The 27,105-nt window shown below is 41.7% G+C and overlaps 2 long non-coding RNA genes across 2 annotated transcripts; both read left to right on the forward strand.

Annotated features, from left to right (window-relative positions):
- The first annotated feature begins 223 nt into the window (after positions 1-223).
- On the forward strand, positions 224-1,903 carry LOC128468573 (uncharacterized). Its single transcript, XR_008345870.1, has 3 exons — positions 224-309; positions 848-883; positions 1,663-1,903. It is a non-coding gene; the product is annotated as an uncharacterized LOC128468573 (long non-coding RNA).
- Positions 1,904-14,499: 12,596 nt separating this feature from the next.
- LOC128468571 (uncharacterized) lies at positions 14,500-15,953 on the forward strand. Its single transcript, XR_008345867.1, has 3 exons — positions 14,500-14,664; positions 15,381-15,431; positions 15,776-15,953. It is a non-coding gene; the product is annotated as an uncharacterized LOC128468571 (long non-coding RNA).
- The last annotated feature ends 11,152 nt before the right edge of the window (positions 15,954-27,105 follow it).

Raw genomic sequence — 27,105 nt, forward strand, 5'->3', positions numbered from 1 at the left:
ATTGCACAAGTGAAATCCATTAAAAGAATCTAAGCAAGTCTGGAATGTGGATTTCCACAAGACACACCCGGTCTTCAAGGGAAAACAAACTATTAGATGCAAATTTGAATTCTGATGTCACATGACTCTTTTATATAAATATGATCCGTTTAGACACCAAGGACACAGCTGACATACTCTTTTGCCTCCTACGCTCCTCGTGAACGCTACCAAAGACAACCATGTCTGGAGTCAAGGGACAGAAGAAATGCCCAGACCCATGCCCAGACCCATGCCCACCATGTCCTCCACCACAACAATGCCAGGACCGTAAGTAATGTTTCGTCATCATAGTCTTTCTTTCGTAAAGCTTAGATTAAAATATAATTACCATGGCGATCTAGACAATACCGTTGACCAAATCTAGCGACTCAACGGCCAGGAAGACCTACAATGACCCAACCCACCGAGGAAAATAATGCTCAGGTTTTTTTCTAATTAAGAAATGGGTTGATATGGGAGGGATAAAAACATGAGCTGTATGTAATCACCTTTTTGTATGAATAATATTTTCTTTTGGAACAGAAGAATGATTGTGTTTTTAGATGATCTAATGATGTACTTGGCTTAGGCTTGCAAGTCCTATCAAGACATCTTCAGTTGAAGCCTTACAAATTATAACATCTGTAAAGATTAATTACTCAATCAAACGCTACAAATAAGCTTAATTAGAACAATTAAACCTGGCAATCTCACCATATCTGAATAAAAATGTCAAACTTCACGTCGCGTCATCATAAACAGTTATAAGAACATTCTATGGAGGTTTCAGCTTAACCATCGGTGAAATCTTCTTCTTCTTTTATAGCCTGCAAGCCATGCCCTGAGCCTCCAAAATGTCAAGGTAAGTTTGTCATTTAGCTGGTATGTCTCATGCTACAGGAGCTTAAGAAGACCAAAATTACTGTTTTTCCCCAATAGAGAAGACACGGTATTAGGGTTTTTTCATTAATGTATAGAACGTCTGGAATGTGATCTGGCTTTCATTGTGGCAAGCTGTTATTCAGGCTGGATCATTATGGAATGTTAGATGAGATATCTTCACCCCACTGAGAATGTAGACAAAAGAGATTGAGATTAGAAGAGATTAGAAGAGCCAAAGGGCCATCTTGAAAAAGGATGTTCTTCACAGTGAGGGTCTGGAAAGCTCTGAAATGCACTACTTAGGAAGGTGTTGATGAGCATAATTGAGAACTTTCAAAATGAGCTGAACCTGGGACTCTTTATATGGCCAAATGGCTCTAATATTGGTCGTAATGGAAGATACACTTAATTGAGTCACCTGCATTCAAGCAGGGATATCAACCATAACATACTGGGAGCAAAAAAAACCCTATTTGGGAGTCTTAGATATCATCACCGGTTCTTAAGAAGATATCTTGGAGAAGTTGACTATTGGACTATTAAATATGTATGTAGATAGCCGTATTAGTCCAAGATGGGTATGATTCCATATGATTGAATGGCCTCTGAGGTCCTAAAAGCTATGTTGGTCCAATAAAACGGTGTCAACTTTGACTCATAGACTTGCGCTGGAGATTGGAACGGTTAACATAGTGATTTGAACATTTGTGAGAATTTACCGTTGAGGTCTCATCGTAGTGTATCCACTTGCTTTTTTAGATCCTTGCAAACCTTGTCCCCCGCCGTGTCAGGACAAGAAATGTGTGAAGAAGTGAAAATGACATCAACGAAGACAACGTTGGAAACTACAATGCTGGGCAATGGCCCCCAACTGGATGATCTAAACACCTCTCTATTTAATAATTATATCATGGCTTTTTTTTCTGGTTTTCCTGGTGACAAATACACTTTGATATTGCTTTCTGAGATAATTAATTAAAATTAAAAAGCAGCGTGAAAACATACTTTTTTTGGTATTTTTTTATTTAAATATTGTCTCCTTTATCTTAAAAATCGTTATGCATAGAATAGGATGCATCCAATTTTCTAAAATGGTGGTACTGAGAGCATCGAACATTAGATAGAAAATACCCCATGGCGGACACAGATTCAATGTTGTGATGTTCCTTATCCACCGTCTGTGGGGCATCTGAAGAATTAATGGTCAAAGTGGTAAGAGGTGCCAATATTATGGAAGGAGTCCTTAATAAATAAAGTACCCATGGGGACATGAAGCCACCATATACTCCATGTCCATGAAGATTGGTGTTAAGGTCCATATAACCTTCCCCTGCACTGTGGGCATAAACAAGGTCAACCCTGCTTCTGGGCACCTAAAGAAGCTAGAAAGGGGAAATAGAGTAAGGGATTGCCGTTGAAGGACAAAGGAGATTAGGAAGTGACAGGTGGGAATAGCTTGTCAAAGGACTAAATCTGTAGTATGTGAGATGTTTTTTTTTTGTTGTCTGATTGGGTGGAGAGAGGGCTTTCTAGGGCTATGCACCGACCATAGAAGATGAGCAGCCTCCTTGTTTTTTCTCCCTGAGGGCGAGTGGAGGTCCCTATTGGAAGAAAATCTCTTGTGAAACTAACGGTCCACTTTTATCTAGTGCCTGGTGCACCATCGTTGGTTGTTTGGTTGCTTCACCGGTAGTCAATGCGGTTTCCTTAATTCAACCGATTTTCAATCATCTTCACCTGAAGCACTACATTTGGAGGAACCCTTGGAAATGGAAAAGGTGCAGGCTTACATTTTCAGGAACATGCTCGTTTTGCATCATACACTTTGATGATACACAGGGAGCATGATAGAAAATAGAAAATGTGCAGATGAGAGTTCTTCTACATCCTTCTATGTTTTATCTGCTTCTGGTTTGCGTATGAACCCCAGGAAGATGTCAGCTGTGACAGACTGACTCTAGGCCATGGATCTTAAGGTTGTTCTATGGTTTTGCTAACAATTAGTGCAGATCTTCAAAACTAGTGACACAGATGTCAGCTTTGACCCATAAAGGAGCAAATCATCAGAATTGGTCCCCTGAGGCTCACGTGGCCTTTGGCCATCTTATAAAAGCATTAACTTTTGCACCTTTTGATGAATCATTTTATTGTGGAAGCTGACACTTCTGAACAGGGCCAAGACTGTTGAGCCAAGTTGGATCCCCCTCTACGTCTCAAACGAATTCCCTGCTAAAGAATAATGATCTTGAGAATAGGGAATATCTAGGAATCAAATGGGCCATGGAGGAGTGAAAACATATTTTTAACCCCCAATATCATACTTATATATCATAAAGAATAAAAATATTCTTGATGAGAATAGGCACCCAAGGTCTTGTCAAGCCAGCTATTCTCTTCTCGATTCAACTTTCAAATAACCTAAAAATTATCTAAAAACCTAAAAAAATCTAACCTAAAAAAATCTAAAAATCTCAAGGCAGGGCCTGCTTCTGACATTCACTAGAACCAATCTTTCTTTTGGGACTTATTCTGGGTGCCTTGAGTACTCAGAAAAGGATTCTATCCCTTGAGTCATTCTACTTCGTTCAAAGTTTGTTCTACCATTCTTTTACAGGGGCATTCATTACCCATGAGAGTTTGCTGTTTTCAGCAACTGCGACCCCCCAGGGTTGCATTGCATCTACAAGTCACTGGGGCCATTGGTGTAGAAGAATGTATATATACAGCCAGCAGGGGCGTTACTAGAAGCCTCAGGGCCACGGTGCGAGAAGCTGTTAAGGCCCCCCACCCCCAACCCAATCTACCCCTTCTCACTTCATCTACCCCCTTCTCACACTATCTACCCCCTCTCCCTCCCTTCTCACTATCTACCCTTTCCCTATCCCCCTTCTTACTATCTACCCTGTCCCTACCCCCCCTTCTCACTACCTACCCTCTCCCTAACCCCCCTTCTCACTATCTACCCTCTCCCTACCCCCCTTTGTAGGTCATTTACCATGCAGTCCTTTGGCGAGGGCACGAGGCCTCTGTCTCGCTGCTCTGCCGCGGTGCGCACGGCTTCACTTCTGAGCGCCGGCATATGACGGGGCAGTCGGGGCAGCGCTGAGGCAGGCGGCAGCAGAGGAGACAGAAGGGCGCCGAGCTGTTGCTGAAAACGACCGCTCGGCACCCCTTGGGCCCCCCCTGACTGGCAGAACTCCAAGGCCCGGTCGCCACTGACAGCCAGCTAGCATCTATTTTGGATGATGATTTGTTAGTCTGCCCTTGTGGCATCTGGGGGTAGTTGGATGGACCTCATCCCCTGAACAAAGTGACTTAGAGATCAAGGGGTAGGGTTGTTTTTTTACAATGTATTGTTTTTTTAACGTTTTGTAACTTCGCTGTCTCCATCTCAAGGGGGCTTGATATTTTTTATCCCCCTGCCCTTGAACTCCGGCTTTCTTAATACAGCCTCTCTTGACTACTCTGCGCCTGTACCCTCGAGTCTGTCCCCGGTCTCGGTGGACCCTCAGAAAGTCCCACAGCCGCTCGAACCCAAAAGGCTCAACCCGAGGGGGAACCGGTTGGAAGGCGAAGACCTCTTCTGAGACCAACGGGCTTTCTCTTGTGGACGCCATGTCCTACCCTGCAACAACATCTGCCCTGGCACGCCGGGCATGACACATAAACCCTACTATTAGGTGGCATTCTCAAGTGAATCACCCAGTACCAATCATACATTCTCCTCTCCCGAGTTGGATATGTCTACATAGTGAATATGTAATAGGAATGTAGCTCTATATGTAGAAAGGTATTATGAGACACATTAAAAAGTCATTAGCATTTATAGACACAATCCAATGGTATGACACCACACATAACACATCTATGTTATTTACTAATAAGATATAATTCCTGCCTATTGAAGTTGGGGATTAGCCAGCAGTAATTATTAGTAATTAGCTGCACCAAATTACAAGCATATCATGGAAATTATTACGCTGCCCACATACCTAAACGGGTTACACTGCATATAATAAATACTCTGAGGACCAGGCATTATTAATTCAAACGCAGGCTTGGTATTTGTTCAACGCAGGCTCTCCATTATATTTATCATCGATAGATTCTGATGGAATTAGCAGTTTTGGGGCTCCACATGTGACCTACTTGATCCAGTTGGAGATGCTGGAATTATGATGGAAAATAAGGCCGAGCTCAGGAAAAGAGCCATGTTTTCACCAAGTTTTATATATATATATATAGATTAAAAAATAAAATAATCAAATACAACTGGGACGCTGTTATCGAATAGTGATAAGGAGTGTAACCCCCTACTTTAACCTAAATAAAAGTAAAAATAAGACTCAGTTCTATGTATTAGTCATTATTTTAATATGCATGAGGTACCACCCTCCACAGCCCCCAATCACCCCTCCATAGCCCCTTATTTACATCTTGGAGCAGTTCCTGTTGCAAGCTAATAGATAATTTTTTATGACACCAGAGAGACTTGCAACAGAGAGTGAGGGGCTCTCACACTAACATACACATACAGAAACTCACACTAACACATCCAAACATTCACGCTGACACATCCAGACACTCATGCTAACACACGCAAACATACTAACACACATTCCCAGAAACATATAACACACCCACACACACTAACACACTCGCACAGACACTTACACTAACTCACACAGACACTCACATCAGACACTCAATCTAGCACGAGCACTAACACACATGCATAGACAGTCACACAAACACATTCATACACTTGTGCTAATACACTCAGACACTCACACAAACACACTCATACACCTGTGCTAATACACTCAGACACTCACACAAACACATTCATACACTTGTGCTAATACACTCAGACACTCACACAAACACACTCATACACCTGTGCTAACGCACTCAGACACTCACACAAACACACTCATACACTTGTGCTAACACACCCAGACACTCACACAAACACACTCATACACTTGTGCTAACACACTCAGACACTCAGGCAGTCACACAAACACAGTCATACACTTGTGCTAACACACTCAGACACTCACACAAACACATTCATACACTTGTGCTAATAGACTCAGACACTCACACAAACACATTCATACACTTGTGCTAATACACTCAGACACTCACACAAACACATTCATACACTTGTGCTAATACACTCAGACACTCACACAAACACACTCATACACCTGTGCTAACACACTCAGACACTCACACAAACACACTCATACACTTGTGCTAACACACCCAGACACTCACACAAACACACTCATACACTTGTGCTAACACACTCAGACACTCACACAAACACACTCATACACTTGTGCTAATACACTTAGACACTCACACAAACACACTCATACACATGTGCTAACACACTCAGACACTCACACAAACACACTCATACACCTGTGCTAACACACTCAGACACTCACACAAACACACTCATACACTTGTGCTAACACACCCAGACACTCACACAAACACACTCATACACTTGTGCTAACACACTCAGACACTCACACAAACACATTCATACACTTGTGCTAATACACTCAGACACTCACACAAACACACTCATACACCTGTGCTAACACACTCAGACACTCACACAAACACACTCATGCACCTGTGCTAACACACTCAGACACTCACACAAACACAGTCATACACTTGTGCTAATACACTTAGACACTCACACACACTCATACACCTGTGCTAACACACTCAGGCACTCACACAAACACACTCATACACTTTTGCTAATACACTCAGACACTCACACAAACACACTCATACACATGTGCTAACACACTCAGACACTCACACTAACATACACAGACGCTAACGTTAATGTACCTACCCACATACGTGCCAACGTGTCCTTACACACAAACACTAATCACAATTATCAACATTATTATTATATATGTGGGAAATCTTACTTCTGTAGTAAGTCCTCTGACCCAATCTAAGTGGGTGTTCTAGATTCCTGTTGGTGGCAGACGGCGGGCACGGTCACGCCATTCCTAATAATGTTCTCATGGCATGTGGTACCTCTACAGAAGGACCCTCTATGCGTTATACAGGATCAGCTCTTCCTTTCTTCCTCGATAAACGCACCAGGCCTGGGCCTCCAAAAAATTTGCACTTCAATATGCTTTCAATTTCCGATGCCACTCAAGATCTTCACGTAGCCAAACTGATCAAGGAAAATATCATAATTTTTTATTTTAATATATTTAACTGTGTAGTTTGATAACATTGGAAAATATTGTGATAAACTGTGTTTAAATTACATTAAATTCACACAATCACTAATTATTGTCTTTTTACAGTCATTTTTGTTTGAAGGCACATAGTGCTGGAGCTGAAGGCCGAAACCGGCCTAGATTTCCATTCTACATGTGCATCATCTTCTCTTTGTTTTATCTCCAAAATAAGTAGGACGAGTATTTGTGAAATTTCAAGGTAATACGGGGTAAATATGTAATAAAGGCGCTATTGCGTAAAAATCCATCCAAATATCTGGATCATCAGGGATAATAAGGAAGTCGGGAATGCGGACTTTCACAAGACACACCCGGTCTTCAAGGGAAAACAAACAAACTACTTAATGTAAATCTAAATTCAGACGTCACATGGTTTTGTGTATATATATACCATCATTTTAGATGCCAAGGACACAGCTGATACTCTTCTTGCTTCCGAAGCTCAAAGCGAACCCTTAAGCTACATCGAGCAGAACCATGTCTGGCGTCAAGGGACAGAAGAAATGCCCAGATCCATGCCCAGACCCATGCCCAGACCCATGCCCGCCATGTCCTCCACCACAACAATGCCAGGATCGTAAGTACCAATTTTCTATTGTTTCATTGTAAAGTGTGAGATTATAATAAAAGTATAATGTGGACCTAGACCATACAGTCGATTTGGTTGACTTTGTTCAACGAGTCCAAGCCAGGAAGACCTACAATGACCAGCCCGTCAAAGGAGATAACGCTCAATACTTTTTTCTCGTTAAAGAATGGGTTAAGTAAGGAGGATAAATATGAAGGAACATAAACATCGTCTAATTATGTTTGTGTAAGGAGAATAATGTTTACTTCGGAATAAAGGAAAGCTTGTGCTTGGATATGATGCAATGATGTCCTTGGCTTATAGCTGCAAGCCCTATGATGACATCTTCAGTGAAGTCTTACAAATTATACAGATGCATTACTCAATTGGATCAAACCTGGGTGTCGCACTAATGCCAAGAACAAAATTTCTTCTAAAATGTTCCAAAATTCTTCTAGAATGTTCCAAAATTCTCTGTAGAATGATCAAAAACCAGTATAATCACCTGTAAAAATTTGTTTCCTTTTTTTATAGCCTGCAAGCCATGTCCCAAGCCTCCAAAATGCCCAGGTAACCTCAGAAATCATCATTCTCATGAACCTCTTTCTTTGACTCGCTGATACAGCCAATAGAAACATAGACTAAGACGGCGGATGAGAACCATTTGGCCCATCTAGTCTGACCATTTTTCCTGCTGTAGAACCTTAATCAGTCCTTAAGAAGAGTATCAGAGGTGGGAAGAGTATCACCTCAAGAGGCGATACTGTAGATCTAGTTTATCGAAGGTCATTCTTTACAGTAAGGGCAGTAAAGCTTTAGAGTGCACTACTTTGGGAGGTGGCCAAAAAACTATTTTTAAGAATAAACTGGATTCATTTATGGCAAGAGCAGGTATCTGGGGGGGGGAGGGGGCTTGCACAATTATTGATCCAAGGTTTGTGGAAGGGATATAACAGCAGATCTAAAGTGCGGATGTCTCATCGTACTCTATCCGCTTGCTTTTTAGATCCTTGCGACCCATGTCCACCGCAGTGCCAGCAGGACAAGAAACACGTGAAGAAGTGAACGCAACACTAACGGTTTTGGAAGCTGCCCCCTGCTGGACAACGGATGCCTACCAGCCCATCTAAATACCTCTCTTTTTAATAAGCGTATTTATTTAATACAATCATACCTTTTTCTGCTTGGCTTGAAAACAATGATCTACTCAGCTAAAAAAATGCACTTTGATATTGCTTTCCGAGATAATGAATCCTGAATAAAATAGAGCATGAAAACATATGTTTATCCATAATTTTTTTAAAATATTTTATTATTTTACTTAAGAGTAAAAGTGAGACATTTTAGGACATGTTTTTTTAGCTCATCCAATATTCTAAAATGGCACTACTGAGAGCATACATTTCACGGTCTACTAACATGTAGGGAAACGTTTACAAATGGGATAGGACGAGTGGGATCGGCCAGGGCAGGACTAGCAATGGTGGGGCGTCCATAGCACTTTAAGACCAGATGCAGACGGTTGACGTAGATGAGGTTTCTATGATCATGTAGCGTGTGGCTGGGCATATCCGGTCACTGGAGTATCCGATCTGCTGCTGGTGTGGCGATGTTGGCCACTGGCCCACTGGGCATTTGTCCGCTGTACCAGATGGTCAGTCCGGACTTGTGATGTCCATCTGATGGTGGAAAGATCCATTGGATACTGACCACCATACAGTATTACAGTAACACAAGTAGAGTTGGTAGTGCATGGCGGTAGTCCTATTAACTTCTCGCCGCATGCGTTCTACACATGAAAGGTAAAGCAATTCAGAGGGATGCTATTGATACATTTGCTACTAATGTAAGAAATGTCAGGTTCTATTGAATAAGAACTTAAGTGGCCAAGTTAAAGGTGGTTTGTTAGCTTGTGACCAGGATGGTTCTTGCCTTTCTCCTGCTTATGACCGTCGCTTGTTCCCGACTACAATTCCTTCCTGGCCCAGTTCATGGTTGGTGTTCTACTCAAAAAACACCTATCTGATGCATAAATATTGAGGATTCCGTCACACTATATGACCACTTATTACTCAGCCCGGCACCACGTCACAAAGAAATCCCAATTTATACAACATTTTTTATAAAAAACAGTGAATGAGACAGAGAGTGAGAATGAATGAGTGAGAATGAGTACAAACAACAAACTTCCGAAAACAAATGGGCCAAACATGAAATGAAAACTTTGAACAAATTGTTTTTGGTCCACGTGCACAAATCTGGCTTCTATCATATCTTCCCTCTCGTTCCTCTCCCCCAAGCTGTACATATTGTGTTTTTCTGATCATTTTTATCCTGCAAACAATTCACCATATTTGTCTCCATCCTCTGGACTCTCTCAGGAACGTCAATATCCTTCTGGAGATGGGGTCTCCAGAACTTTACCCACTACTCTTGATGAGGCTTGACCAGAGATCTGTAAAGTGGGGGCTTTGTGAACTAGCGATAACTATTTATACAATTAAGGTATAAAAGTAATTGGCTTTATTCATACAGTTTTCTGCTGTTTGATAATGTGATACTGTGAGTGTGTGGCTGAGCATGTTGTGTATGTTGTGTACGTGTGTTTGATATAGGGATGGCACCTAAATGTTTTGCTTGGGGCCACCAAAACAATCTAGAGCCAAAATTGTTAGTAGAGGGACAGATGAATTTGGATACCAAAGAGAAGCTACCCATCCTTAATGTGGACACTTAACATGGAACAAAAAATGTTTAGAATCTACTTGGTCTGTATAGCTGAATGCTAACAGTAATGTGTTGGTGGCTTTTAAATACTCATAAAGACATCTGCAAAACTGTCTTGATTGGTGAGATGATCTAAAAGCTTATCTCGACTGGCCACGCTCTACTGAGGTCAACGTTAATGCAAAACCACTTGTGTATTCACTAGGGATACAACCTTAGATTTTGTAAGTTTCAGGAAAGGGCATGCAAGTTCAAACTCAGAAAATAATAATAATAATATATATATATATATATTTTATGAATACATGAAATGGGGGCAAGCATTCCACCTCAAAGGATATTTTCTTTATTTTAACCTACTCATGCCCCTGAGCATGCCCCTGAGCAGCTGTTACTAAGCGCTATTACAATACAGGGACAATGTATATTAAGTGTATGATTAAAATGTACAATACCCAATTGGACGGTAACATTAATGAATGACAGATTGATTTAGACATACAGTATCTATATGAGTTACTAATAAGAGATAATCCCTGCCTACTATAATTGTGAGTTAGTCAGTAGTAATTATAAGTAATTAGCTGAACCCGAATCCTATATGCAAAAATCATTACGTTCCACACATACTCACAGGCGACGAATGTCTGGCATAAAATAAACACATTCAGGCATGAGGACCACGCATTATTCATTCAAATTGTTTGGTATCAAGCAGGTCTGGAAGGGCAATGACGATGCGGCCATTCATGTCCAGCTGTGTCGCTTGGTATCATCAGACGACGGTTGGTACTCACTGGAGTTGCAGATCCAAACAGTAGCCGTCTGATGTCCAGCTTCTGTTGTTTGTCTAGAAGGTACTGTGGTTCTAAACATATAATACGTAACATTTCATAGAGCCAGGTATATGGAGTAAGTTAGGAAGTATTCAGATGTAAGCTCTTGAGAGCTCTACGACTCACACTAAGAATGTTAGTCCATTCAAAGGTATATTTTTGAGTAGAATGTCTGGGAAGAATACAGCCATATTCATTACTGTATAGATTACTAGAAATTAAAATATTCAATGGATTATAAGATCATTGAAAAATGGTATCTCAACTAAAGACACCATTTTCTGTAAAGAGAAATCTAACAATTTTGGTTTTAAAATATATACGATTTAACCTACTCTGCTATTATACATTCACTATATGACCAAACCTATGTGGACACCTGACCATCACACCGATATGAGTTTGTTGGACACTCTTCTGGGTAGGCTTTCCACAAAACATGAACAAATATTCAGCCAAAAGAGCATTTGTGAGGACAGGCACTGATGTTGGACAAAAAAGTCTGTCTCGCAATCTCTGTTCCAGTTCATCCCAAAGGTGTTCGGTGGGGTTAAGGTCCGGGCACTACCTTGACAACTTGGGTTACTTCAAACCAAACTTGTCAAACCATGTCTTTATGGAACTTGCGCCCTGGGGCACAGTCATGCTGGAATGGGAAAGGGTCTTCCCCAAACATTCAGATTCATCTTTCCTTCAGTTATAGAGGTCAGTTACAATTTATACTCTTTATACATTGCATCTTGCCTGGTTTCCAGATTCTATTCTACCCCTTCCCTGGTGATGACACATTATCAACTCATGGTATCGTGACAACTCCTAATATTGTTTCAATCTGCTACACCTAACCTGATGAAGTAGTCACACTTTTTTTTCCCAAAAATCTTACACAACTGAGGACTGAGTGTTCCTTACTAAACGAGAACCCACAACAAAGGACGAGGCGGGTTAAACAACAGACCGTGTTCTTGTTTTGAGGAAGAAGGAAATAGTCTGCATGAAGGGCATATCCAAAATGTTTAAACCTTCAACAACTATCACTAATAGTCCATGGCCCAGGCTGGCATCTTGCTTGTTACCCGACATCAGCTCCTACTCATAGGACCGGCTGCTCCAGCATGACGAGACCATCGCCAGTCCGGTCCAAATTTATAAAATATTATTTAGGATAGATTCTGTACCAAAACTCCCATGCCTGAGTGTATCAAAGTTATAAAAAACACTATACTATACTAAAATGTTTATTTCTTTATATTTTATGTACCATCACTTACATGTGCAGTATACGTGTATGTACAACTACGTAATGAGTGCTTGTGATGATGTATTTGATATTTTTGGAAAGTTTTTGGAAACTCTGCCACGTAGTGGAAGACCACGTAAAACTGGGGCCACCAAGTGCTTTTATCATTAATATTAACATAAAAACTATGTTGCAGGGGCTAAATGGAATGGGTTTCCATGGCCGAGCAGCTGCATGCAATCCTCACATCACCAAGCGTTGGATGAAGTCACCACTGGACACGTGACACTTCTCTGATGGGCGAGTCTGGGTTTGGCAGATGGCAGGATAACGTTAACTGCCTGACCGCATTGTGCCATCTGTAAAGTTTGGTGGAGGAGGGATAATGGTCTGGGGTTGTTTTTCAGGGGTTGAGGCCCCTTAGTTCCAGTGATGGGAAATCTTAATGCTTCAGCATACCAAGACATTTTGGACAATTCTCTTTGTGGGAACAGTTTGGGTAAGGCTCTTCTCTATTCCAGCCTTACTCTGATCCCATAAAGACATGGTTGGATGAGTTTGGGGTGGAAGAACTTGACCGGCTGCACAGAGCCCCGACCTCAACCCCATCCAACACCTTTGGGATGAACTGGAATGGAGATTGCGAGCCAGACCTTCTCCAACATCAGTGCCGGACCTCACAGACACTCTATGTCTATGTATTTAGAATGTGATGTCATCAAAGTCCCTGTTGGCAGGGGCGTACCTAGAGTACTTGGCACTGCCTGTGCCACCTCTGCCCTCCACAAAAAAAATAATGTTCGCAAGAATATTTATTTCACAAATTTGTAAACTGTATGTCAACTGGAAAAAATAAAAATCTGGAAAAAAAATATTAACTTGTAATTAAATTAAATAAGTTTAATTTAATTACATTTACTGAACAGATATTGTACAGCATAACTCCTATCACTATATACTGAGCCAGACATTGATGATGGTACAGCATAACTTCCATCACTATACACTGAGCCAGATATTAGTGCAGGCATAACCCCCAACACTATATATTAAGCCAGACATTGACGTGGTAGGCCTCTGCCCCAAAACGGCCTGCCCATGCCAACTCTGCCGATAAAATAGCCTGCATATGCCACCTCTGCCCCCTTAAACAGCCTGCCTAAGCCACTTCTACCCCCTAAACAGCCTGCTTACGCCACCACTGCCAGTGAAGCAGCCTGCCTGTGCCACATCTGCCCCTGAAGCAGCCTCCTTGTGCCACTTCTACCACTGAAGCAGCCTGCCTGTGCCGCTTCTGCCCTCTTAACAGCCGGTCTGTTCCACCTCTGCCCCTGAAACAGCCTGCCAAAGCCACCTCTGCACCCCTAAATAGCTTGCCTATGCTACCTCTGCACCCTTTAAACAGCCTGCCTGTCCCATTTTCACTGGTCCGAGGGTTGGCACAGGGGCCGCGGAGATGTCTATGTGGCCTGACGGCTGCCTTACACGGACCCGCAGCTTACGGCTGTGGAGCACACACAGTGTATCCTGTAACCTGCGTTAGGTGGCAGTCGGGCCACATAGACATCTGCTCGGACTGCCCCCCCATGGTAGGCTACTGCCTGTTGGTGTAATGGTGAGGTGTCCGTATAGTGTAGATAGATAGATAGATAGATAGATAGATAGATAGATAGATAGATAGATAGATAGATAGATAGATAGATAGATAGATGGATAGATAGATAGATTGATAATCATTGCCCTGAGCATGGGAGAGACAAAAAAGGTCTCCACCCAAACATTAAGGAAGAGACAAACAATTACCGAGATCATTTACCTAACATATTTCCTAATTATGAGGGGTTTTCGAGTAGCAGAGATGACTGAACAATTACCCAACGTGTGTCACAACCGATGGATGCGTCACCCCTGCCTATAAAAGCTCCAGACTCCCCGAGACACACACAGTGCGCTGTTTGATCTTCGTTTATCTCTGACGGACCATCTGCAAAGCTCTATCTAGAACCATGTCTGGAGTCAAGGGAGGACAACAGAAGAAATGCCCGGAACCCTGCCCGGAGCCATGCCCTCCACCCCAGCAGCAATGCCAGGATCGTAAGTTTCACACATTATATATATATATATAATAAATCATTTTATAGCTGTAGTGTATTCTAGGTTTTCTGTAATACATTTTTATGGTGTTGTCGTCCATAGTAAAATTAGCTTATAATCAGAGACCGTCTTTAAAAAGCCATCTGCTTGATATGATCTCAAATCTTAGGCTTCATTTAATAGGACCCATGTAAGACTATGTAAAAAAAAAAAAGTCTTTCTACTCATAACTAGAGCATGGGAAAAAAATCCCTGCATCCTTTGCTTTTAATACTTTAATACTAAATTAACAATAAAAAAAGGCAGAAGCCGCTGCAGAAAGGTGCGGCCAGGTACATGGTGTTAGTTTTTTTTCTAAGCACAACATTGCGCAACAGTCTTACAAATTGCTTCTAAGGCAATTAAATTAAATGCGGCATAAGAAACGTAATGTATGCTACCGTTGTATGCCCAAACCTTTAATTCTTTAATTAGGAAAAAAAAAATATTCCTATTTTTTTGCGGGGAAGAATTAATCAACCAGTCTCTGATAGAGCTTTGCCAAAGAAACTGAAAAAAAAAATTAAATTGTATTTATTATTTTTTTTATGTGCCTTATGTTTAATTTGCTTAACATACCAGGGAGTGCAATTACTGTTTTGTCTAAGTGGAACTGCACCTTTAAACATCCATTACGTAAATAACCATTGTTAATTTCTGTTTCTGTTCAATTTCAGCTTGCAAGCCTGTGTGCCCAGAACCCGTGCAAAAGTGCCCACCACCACAAGGTAAAAAAACATAAAAAAAAAACAAAATTACAAAAATAATAAAAAAAAAAATTACAAAATTAATTAAAATAATAAAAAAAATTATTAAAAAATAAAAAAATGTATATATACTAATAACAATTTTACCTTTTCGTAGTTATGTTAGTTTTGTATTAGCAGACTTCAAAAAGTCTTAAGAAAACACAAAATGATCAATGCAGGCAATGATTAAGTAGATGATCAGCCTTGAAGCCTTATATATAAAACGTACGGTGCAAAAAAAGGCTGCGTGTTTTATTTAATTTCCACTTAATTAACTAATTTAACGCAATTTTACTAATTCTATCACGATTTTATTTCTTTAGAACCTTGCAAGCCAACCCCACAATGCCCACAGGACCAGCAGGAAAAGTGGGTGAAGAAATGAAAATCCAGAAATCAGATTTATTTACGTAATTTCTGTTAATGAATGGAACTAACATCACGTAAAATGAAGAGATTCGGAATGGAACGTGTATTCTAAATAAAAAATACTAAATTTCATTTTCTCTCTGGTTTTGTTATTGTCGATAAAGAGGTAAAATTCAAAACAGAACACGGCAAATTCATACCAAGTTACATCGACCAATAAAAGAATATTCACTGGTTGATGTAGAAATAGACACCATACTTCTGAGATGGACTCCATACGCTTATCTTATCGGTCACAATAAAACCATAAATCGGTCATAATCTAAAACTTAAGGGTCTTAGATTTAATATGAGGAAGTTTTTTCTTGAATAAGAGTGGTAGATAAGTGGAACAGCCCCCCAGCGGAGGTGGTTGAGGCTATGTTTCTGTGTTATCTATGAATACCTAGCCCCAAAGCCTCTTAGTAGGTGGAGAGGGTGAGGGATGTGGGTGGCAATAGGAAGGAAGCGGATGTTATAAAACACCGCTCCCAGCCCAGAGTAAAAAAAGAAACTAGCCTGGAGACCAGGGAAGCAGGCCTCCGCCATGAGAATCTGGGTCATACCAAGTTCTAGTCAGAAAAAGTAGCCCCAGGTGACCAGCCACATGAACTCTTTGGTCCTTGGGGGACTGGTCCCATGGAGACAATTCTGGCCAATCAGAATTCAGTATTTTTCTGTAAGCTTGTATAAATATAATACATAGTGGGTTTCATACTCAGTGTCGGAGGCTTAGGGCCTGCCTGTCTGCGCCAGTACGGAGTAACCAGTGACAAGTCCGGTCTGTTGGCAAGAAGGGCCCAAATGAGCTTGCAATCTAGAGCTTGTGACAGGATGGAGTGATGTGATGGGAATACATGTGCCCAGTTGCATACAATAAAGGCCCATCCCCAAAACTAATACAGAGAGGATAGAAACTGCTCCCATTGGTCACCCTTCCCCATAGAGTAATATTAAAAGGTTAGGTCCCCAATTCATTGGTTGCCACTTCCTAGAAAGTGTAGGCGGCCCTCTGATTGGTTGCTGCCAGAAAGGACTCTTACACCACTGGCTGCATTTTCCCCAACCAAAGGATGTGTTAATACACGCCCACCACTTTTCATTGGTAATCGTTTATTGGTCATTATACCAAATTGGAGTAATTATCTGTTTATCATTCTCCTTTGATTGTTAGTGGATAAAAGTTGTGTTTTTCACCTAATAACCATGTTTTGGCTGGTTCTTGGATACAAGGGTTCGCAAACGCACGCGCCATGATACAGGAAGCACTAGCTGCTAACGTTCCTGACAGGAAATGGAACAAACCACATGACAAAGGACGGGGGAAGTTAAATGAATTCATGTAAATTTCCCTGAAGTTTGTCTTCCTCTATTCACAGAAGTCAGCCGGGTCATTAAAAGTCATGCACCATTGTTGGGGTTGTGGTTAGAGGTGGGAAAGGAAGCATCCCTAGAGGAGGGGGGTGGGACCAGGACCATTTAATTTGCAGCCACCTCATGGGAACTTTATGGCTCTGGCTAGCCGGAGCTCCCCCCCTTGTGGAACGCGCGTAGGAAGTCCCGCTGATGTCAGTGTTTGTTCCCGCTGATGTCGTGGGACATGGTGCTGTTTGAAGGTGAAATGGCCGGGGAGTGGAGCGTGTCAGGACGCCGTTCCCGCCACCTTGATCTTTCTGGCGGTGACCTTGAGAAGCGGTGCTTCTCCTGAAGATTTTGGGCGAAACCCGGAAAGTTCCCACGTATGATGATGTATTGAAGCAGAGCGCCAGGATATGACATCATACACCAGCTCTACGCTTCAATAAGTAGTAGTTTAGCCACATAGGAGCTGTGATTGAGGTCAGCGGTGCAAAAGCACACACCTTGATAGTCAGCTTGATCAAGTCTCTGATTTTCCGAAATGGTCCATGATTTCCACTTCCAGCCGAAGCAGTGGGGTAGCCCGGTGGCACAGCACCCTACGTCAGAACTGTCCTGCTTAAGGTGGGATACAAGCAAAGCATCCTATTAAAGCCACCTTTTCTTACCTTATAGTATTTGGATTTATTGTTAATATAATTCCCTATTTCTATTCTTTCTTCCTTGTTGGTGGAACACTCCCACCCCAACCCCCACTCCTCTATTTTATGAGACTCATGCGTTCTGTCTCATACTGGTAGCAGGGTGCAGCATGTTCAAATTTAAAATGAATGCATAACTCGGAAACTCCCTGGTGACCCACAGTATTGTTTCTAAAAACACCCCAGGGCCATGATCTACCAGTGTACCCCGAGCCGGACTAAGAATGACTAGGACGCCCTGTCACTTTAAGGCCAGCGGCCGCTGGCTGCCCACGCACCCGTCGCACCTTATGCTTTTATATTCACTCAGTATTCCAGACAGCAGCCGCACTCTGCAGTTGGCCAGCCCAGACTTGCTTTTTTTTGGCCTGTAACACCGGCTACAATGGAAATCTACTTGCTCGAACATTTGTCAGAATCTTAATATCTTTAAAAATACACAACCAGTCACTTTTGGCAGACAAAGAGCGTATAGGAAGGGATGCCTTTAGTAAAAATTAGACTTGGGCGCCGGCCAAGTCTTCATGTTCGTCTTCTATTGCCGTTTTTTTTAGCAGGGGTTAATAAGGGGTTAACGCGGTAACAATACGCAGCAGCTTTGGCGCCAGGATTTTAAAAGCCTGTAAGAGTGGCTCTATTGGTCGCCGGCAGGGGGCTCCTCTTGCATCAATCAATGAAGGGCAGCTGCTCTTCATTGGTTGATGCCAGACGAGCCCCCTGGCGACGACCAATAGAGTCTCTCTTACGGACCTTTAACTCCTGGCGCCGAATCCATTAGTCTCCCCAGGCCAAGTTACTCCAAGGTGTAACTTGCCCTGCGCTTTGCCAGGAGGACTCAAATCCCTGCAATTCTGAGGCCAAGTTGTTCGAAGCGGTTTCCCTCTCCCGTTAACCCCTAAGCTGTTTATGAGGCTGTCATCTTAATATAACTATAGTAAGGCAACAAAAAATGGCCCAGCTACCCAGCGGGGAAAAGCGAATTATTATATAACAAAGGAAATATAGGTGGGATAAGGAAGACTTTATTTGAGGGTTAGCATAGGCAGGGGAGGGTTGGCACCTTTTGGCCCATGGGGCAGGTAACCCTGGTGGCCCCTTGTGCACCCCACAACATACACACTAGAACACACGTTTACATACTTACACATGCACACATATCCTCACAGAAGAAGGCGAAATACAATACAAGACATAATGAAATATAAAAAATATAGCTGAATAGAGATGGAGAGATAGATAGATGATAGATGGATGGATGGATGGATGGATAGATGGATAGATAAATAGATACTATAAAAGAAGAAAGGTGACACCCCACTAAAGAATATAATCATTGCCCTGAGCATTGGGAGAGACAAAAACTCATCTCCACCCAAACATTAAGGAAGAGAAAGAATTACCGAGATCATTTACCTCACAAATGTCATAATTACGAGGGGTTTCGAGTAGCAGAGATGACTGAACAATTACCCAACGTGTGTCACAACCGATGGATGCGTCACCCCGGCCTATAAAAGCTCCAGACTCCCCGAGACACACACAGTGCGTTGTTTGATCTTCGTTTATCTCTGACGGACCATCTGCAAAGCTCTATCTAGAACCATGTCTGGAGTCAAGGGAGGACAACAGAAGAAATGCCCGGAACCCTGCCCGGAGCCATGCCCTCCACCCCAGCAGCAATGCCAGGATCGTAAGTTTCACGCACATTAAACATATTCTGCATTGAATGGCGATGGTCTTATCAGCATGCAGCCGCCTCGATTCTTCCTATAATCATTACTGATAGTGCTAGATTCCTATTGTGTGTTCTAGATTTTCTATAATACTTTTTATGTTTTTTCATCCATATTACGCCATGCAGCTTCTATCACATTCAGTGATCATTTTGTAATAAGCAAATAATACAAACATGCATCTTAAGTTAATTGTGCAAAATAATTGTTTAAGTGGAAAATCACATTAAATTATGTGAATAACCATTTTTAATATGTTAATCCATGTTTTTCTTTAATTTTCAGCTTGCAAGCCTCAGTGCCCAGAACCTGTGCAAAAGTGCCCACCCCCACAAGGTAAAAAACTAAATTATATTGTTATAATACATATATATATATATATATATATATATATATAATATATTATATTATTATAATTATATTATTTTTATATATTTATTTATATGTGTGTAGATGAATACAGAACATTGTTTTCTTTTGTATGTATGTATGTACGGCCATAGAGGATCATTCCATTTTTTTTAGAATATTTTATTTTTTTGTATTCTCAGACTAGCTAATTAAAAAATCTTAAGAAAAAAACATATCAATAAAGCCAGGTTATTACCGATCAATGCAGGCAATGATTAAGTAGATATTCTGCCTGAATGACTTCCATACCCTTAGATGTAAAGCCTGTCCTGCCAAAATACCAAATGTTTTATATTTCTAATTATATGATATTTTATATTTCTTTAGAACCTTGCAAGCCAACCCCACAATGCCCACAGAACCAGCAGGAAAAGTGCGTGAAGAAATGAAAACCGCCATCCAGAAATCAGATTTATTTAAAGAACCCCCCGGGGGTATATTTATAAAATTCTGTTCATGGATGGAACTGATGTCACATTAAATTATCTAAAAACTGCTCTGTGAAGCAGCGATCATCATTACTGAGATCATTTAAATCATGGATTTCTTCCAAATAAACAAATTATCTTAAATTTCATGTTCTGTTTTTTTTCCGCCATTGTGGTATAGACTGAAAATTCAAATGGGTCACACATTAGTTAAAACCAAGATATATCAAGGGTTAAGAATATACCTTTCCTTATATCCCTGTGTCCCCTTTTCCTCCCCTGATGCCCCTCTTTTCCATGAGCTCAGAATGTTTGCTGGGTATGAGGTCATCGCAGGGTTCTACGGCCCTAAAGCTCCCGTTATTGTGTATAGAAAACGGCTTTATAAATTAAATCGTGTAAATAAAATACATTGCCCTTTTCCTAAATAGCCTTAAGAAGTTACGTAAATAGATTTTGATTGGCCAAAAAGTAATACTAGAAAGGATTGGTTGAATCCCACCCCCAGCCACGCCTCCAACCACACCCCTAAAATAAAAGACTTCTGATTTGAACATTTGAAATGTTTAATGTATGATATTCAGCGGTTAATATAAACGGTAACAATAAAATCATACACGGTGCGTTAAAAGCCTCATTACACATTCTAGGGCCGTTTCACTCTTTTGTTGTGATGTCATCACAATTCTTAGTATAAACAAGGAGTTTTCTTAAATGGGAATTCCCAGGAAAACATATTTTTCTCCTTGAATATAAACCCCAGTGATTATAGCGCCGACAATAGAGACTGAAGGGCGTTCTCAGAATTTTTTGTATTATTCGGCAAATCACTTCAGTCTGTTCCTTCCAAACTCACCACGGAAGATCATGAGACAAAAGTAAGGGAGCGTAAAAACAACGTATATTGTAATAAATCTCGTGATCCTTATGTTTCGTCGGTAGTAGTGAGCTTTATGTATCCAGACTCGAAAGTGTGAGGCAGAGCAAGACTTTCTATTGCAGCTGGGTGCAATCACGGAGTTAATAGGAGAATGGTCAGAAAAGATAGTAGAGCGGACATTAAAGTGTTAATAAAATTGTGATACCGTCACGTCGTTGGGATCTGTTGCTGACTGGCAGCTGACATGCGGTTCGATAACTTGCTCGTGGTATGTGGGTTCTGGTCTCAAGATGTGATCTTGGTTTCAGTATCTCAGGGTGCTTCTGCTCCTTCTATATCCGCTGGGTTAGGAGCTACTCATATGATCGGGACTCCTGCTCCTGTTCCACTTAAAACTCCAGCACTTTATCGGTATGACGGAGAACCAGAATCCTGCAGGGGGTTTCTGAGCCAATGTTTAATTCACTTTGAACTCACATTCCCAAGTTCCCATCTGAGAGGGCTAAAGTGGGGGGCCTCATCTGTTGGCTTCTCCACTCTGGGAGAAGGATTCTCTATTAGCGTATAATTGAAGGCTTCCAAAAAACATTTGACCTACCTGGAAAGCAGCCACAGCATCCTTGTCTCTATTGTCGCCGAGGTGAACTGGTCCAGCGAGGCTCTCATTGCTGCCTTTTATGAAGATCTATCTGAATGTCTCAAACATGAAATGTCTACCAGAGACCACCTTATGTTTCAAGAACTCCTATTAATGGCTCAACAATAGGATGAGAGAAGGCCAAAAGGTCTGAAAAAGTCTATTTTCGATTTCCTGACTCATGGCGATTCCTAGTCCACTCGTTGCTGTTTCGGGATACGAAGAACCCACGCAGTTAGGGGCTATCAAACTATCACTGTCTCAAAAGGCCTGCAGAAGATCGGAGGGTCTTTGCCTCTATTGTGTTCAGAAGGGTCAAAACACCAGATCTTGTCCTACCAAGACAGAAAACTACCGCACGCCGGCCAAGTAAGGGAGACTCAATTCCTAGTTCCTGTCTCCATAGAATGGAAAGATATCTCAGTGTCTACATTTACCATTCTTGAGTACGGAGCCACAGGCTCTATCATTGACTCATCTTTTGTCTTTATTTAATGCCTCTCATGCCTGTCATTTAATGCCTCTCTCCAAGGTATTTCCTCCTATTAGTAACCCTGCTATTAATAGACAACCCCTGCTTCTGGCGATCATTACCCAACAAACCTTTCCGCTACTCGTTTGTGTGGGACTACTTCACCAGGAATCAATGACATTTTATGTAATTTCATCATCCAGATGCCCCATGGTTTTGGGCCTCCCATGGCTGCAACGGCACAACCCTACAATCAACTGGCAGATGGGTGATATTACTTCCTGGGAAAATTCCTTTACCTCATATTGCCCAGAAAAGGTCTTAGTCAAATCTACATCTATTTCCTCTGCCACCCCCTCTACCTTGCCCAGTTAATATAAAGAATATGCGGATTTGATTAATAAAAAGCAGGCTGAAGAACTTTCACCTCATCGTTCCTATGATTGCTCCATTAAGTTAAAGCTCAGACCTTCGGCCTGCTCAAACGATCCTTTACCGCAGCACCAGTTCTAACTTCTAACCCACCCAGATGTTTCCAAACCATTTGTGGTTGAGGTGGATGCCTCCGAGATTGATGTGGGACCAGTCCTGTCCCAACAAATAGAATTTTGTGGCAATCTACACCGGTTTGCTTGCTTCTTTAAGAAATTCTAGTCTACCGAATCCAACTATGATGTGGCAACATGTTTCCGAGGGGGCGAGAAACCCTGTAAATAATCTGACAGATCACAAGAATTTGGAATATCTCAGCAACGCTAAAAGATTAAACCCTAGACAAGCATGTTGGTCATTATTTCTTTCAAGGTTTGATTTCATATTGTCCAGGATATAATAATATAAAACTTTATCAGTTATCAAGGCAATTCTTCACAGTTCCCATTGATAAAATAACTCCTGAACCAATCATCCATCCTTCTGTAATAATTGCCTCTGTTATAATCCAATCGTCATCCCCGTTATTCAATAGAATTCTGAAGTTCCAGTCTAAAGCCCCCGTTCACAGTAAATGGCCAATCAGCCCTATGCTCATTCCCGCAACGGAGACATGTAATGTCCTGGTATGGGCTCATTCATCCACTCTGGGCCCCCCGAGTGCTCGATGCACGCAGGATACAGTTTCCAGGGCCTTTTGGTGGAAGGGATACGGTCCTGAATAAAGGTCATGGGTCTCAATGACCTCAGTGACTTGCATGGCTTGGCTCTCAATGCAGACAAACCGGGGAAGTTTTGACCTTTGTTCGACCTCAAAGGGGGGGTTAATGTAAGGTCGTCGGTACCCGTTACTGGCAGACAGCTGTACTCACGCCGTGTACTCATCCACATTGCCGTTGGGTGGTAATACCTGCAGACGTGAAGTAGGGGGAGATAGTAAGGGTTCTTCTGTTCCTCATGCAGGAGAATTTGTCTACTTTTTGTCTGCCTCTAGATAACCGCACACGGGATAATAAAATATAAATAATATATCTGCTTATAGATGGAGAGATGATAGAGAGGTAGATAAATAGAATGAATTCATCTGATATGAAACTAGAAAGGCCGCATTTTTTTATCTTACACTCCATTAAGGAATTTTATCATTGCCCTGAGCATGGGGAAGAAAAAACTCATCTCCACCCAAACATTAAGGAAGAGAAAGACGTTTACCGAGATCATTTACCTAACAAATGTCATAATTACGAGGGGTTTCGAGTAGCAGAGATGACTGAACAATTACCCAACGTGTGTCACAACCGATGGATGCGTCACCCCGGCCTATAAAAGCTCCAGACTCCCCGAGACACACACAGTGCGCTGTTTGATCTTCGTTTATCTCTGACGGACCATCTGCAAAGCTCTATCTAGAACCATGTCTGGAGTCAAGGGAGGACAACAGAAGAAATGCCCGGAACCCTGCCCGGAGCCATGCCCTCCACCCCAGCAGCAATGCCAGGATCGTAAGTTTCAGGCACATTAAACATATTCTGCATTGAATGGCGATGGTCTTATCAGCATGCAGCCGCCTCGATTCTTCCTATAATCATTACTGATAGTGCTAGATTCCTATTGTGTGTTCTAGATTTTCTATAATACTTTTTATGTTTTTTCATCCATATTACACCATGCAGCTTCTATCACATTCACTGATCATTTTATAATAAGCAAATAATACAAAAATGCATCATAAGTTAATTGTACAAAATAATTGTTTAAGTGGAAAATCACATTAAATTATGTGAATAACCATTGTTTATATGTTTTCTTTAATTTTCAGCTTGCAAGCCTCAGTGCCCAGAACCTGTGCAAAAGTGCCCACCCCCACAAGGTAAAAAAATAAATCATATTGTTATTATATATATATATATAATATATTATATTATTATAATTATATAATAATTATTATAATTATATTATTTTTATATATTTATTTATATGTGTGTAGATGAATACAGAACATTGTTTTCTTTTGTATGTATGTATGTACGGCCATAGAGGATCATTCCATTTTTTTTAGAATATTTTATTTTTTTGTATTCTCAGACTAGCTAATTAAAAAATCTTAAGAGAAAAAACATATCAATAAAGCCAAGTTATTACCGATCAATGCAGGCAATGATTAAGTAGATATTCTGCCTGAATGACTTCCATACCCTTAGATGTAAAGCCTGTCCTGCCAAAATACCAAATGTTTCATATTTCTACTTATATGATATTTTACGTTTCTTTAGAACCTTGCAAGCCAACCCCACAATGCCCACAGGACCAGCAGGAAAAGTGCGTGAAGAAATGAAAACCGCCATCCGGAAATCAGATTTATTTAAAGAATCCCCCGGGGGTATATTTATAAAATTCTGTTCATCGATGGAACTGATGTCACATTAAACGATCTAAAAACTGCTCTGTGAAGCAGCGATCATCATTATTGAGATCATTTAAATCATGGATTTCTTCCAAATAAATAAAATATATTAATTACATTTCCTGTTCTGTTTTCTTTTGCTTTTGGGATTTGGGATTGAATTCAATAAGGGTTAAAATGAAGATATTTCAAGTATTAAAAATATACCTTCCTTTTCTAAATCCTTTCCTAAAAAGTTCCCTTTTATCCTCCCGTGATGTCCCTCTTCTCTTGGATTTGAGAATGTTTGCTGGGTATGATGTCATCACAGGGTTCTAGAGCCCTAAAAGCACAGATAACGGATGAATAAAATAAAATACATTGTTCTTTTTCAAAATAGTCTTAAGAAATTACATACATCAGTTGTGATTGGCCAGAAAGTAATCCTAGAAAGGATTGGTTAACTCCCATCCGCAGACACGCCTCCAACCACACCCCCTAAAATAAAAGTCTCCCGCTTTGATCACTTGGAAATGTTTCATATAAAATGGGCAAAAAATATATAATACGGTACTTTTTTCCCAATGTGTGTTAAAAGCCTCATTACACATTCGAGGTATTTTGTAATTTACGTTATCAATTAGTTACAATCTACACGATCTGTCATAATTCTCAAATAACCCAAAATGCACCCATGTGGTACAATCTTACCCCAGCGCTGTAATAACCCCCCCAGCGCTGCATACAAAAAACGTAGGAGTCCTTCGATGACCAGCACTGCCGCTAGTAGACAAATCTCCTCCAAAAACAGGAATCAGAATGACTGTACAGGATTGAGGAAGTAGTCTCTAGCTGACATTTAGATCCAGACGAAGGTAAGGTAGATAAGCCACTTGACAAGGCAGACACGGCAGGAACCCACTTGCTGGGCAGACACGACTGGTACAGGTTCAAGCACAGGCACGGTTCAGGCACGGGTTCAGGTTCAGACAACAGGTTGCCCACTTGGAGAATACTCGACCAAGGTAGCCCGGATGCAGGCACTCATACTGGGAGTCCATAGTGGGGCGCTGGCCGCAACTCAGGAAACCCTCTTTCAGGGTACACGGCGGGTTGCCCACTTGGAGAATACTCGACCAGGGTAGCCCGGATGCAGGCACTCATACTGGGAGTCCATAGTGGGTCGTTGGCCGCAACTCCGGAAACCCTCTTTCAGGGTACACGGCGGGTTGCCCACTTGGAGAATACTCGACCAGGGTAGCCCGGATACAGGCACTCATACTGGGAGTCCATAGTGGGTCGCTGGCCGCAACTCCGGAACATGACAGGAAGCCCACCGGAAGGGGCAAGCTTGGCAGGAAACCCTCTGGAAAGGGCACGCTCGGTAGGAAGCCCTCTAGAAAGGGCAAGCTTGGCAGGAAACCCTCTGGAAAGGGCACGCTCGGTAGGAAGCCCTCTGGAAAGGGCAAGCTTGGCAGGAAGCCCTCTGGAAAGGGCAAGCTTGGCAGGAAACCCTCTGGAAAGGGCAAGCTTGGCAGGAAACCCTCTGGAAAGGGCAAGCTTGGCAGGAAACCCTCTGGAAAGGGCACGCTCGGTAGGAAGCCCTACGGAAAGGGCTCACACATCAGGAAACCCTACGGAAAGGGCACCCTCGGTAGGAAGCCCTACGGAAAGGGCTCACACATCAGGAAACCCTACGGAAAGGGCATGCTCGGTAGGAAGCCCTATGGAAAGGGCTCACACATCAGGAAACCCTACGGAAAGGGCACGCTCGGTAGGAAGCCCTATGGAAAGGGCTCACACATCAGG

The sequence above is a fragment of the Spea bombifrons genome, chromosome 11 (genome assembly GCF_027358695.1).
Source record: "Spea bombifrons isolate aSpeBom1 chromosome 11, aSpeBom1.2.pri, whole genome shotgun sequence".
NCBI lineage: Eukaryota > Metazoa > Chordata > Amphibia > Anura > Pelobatidae > Spea > Spea bombifrons.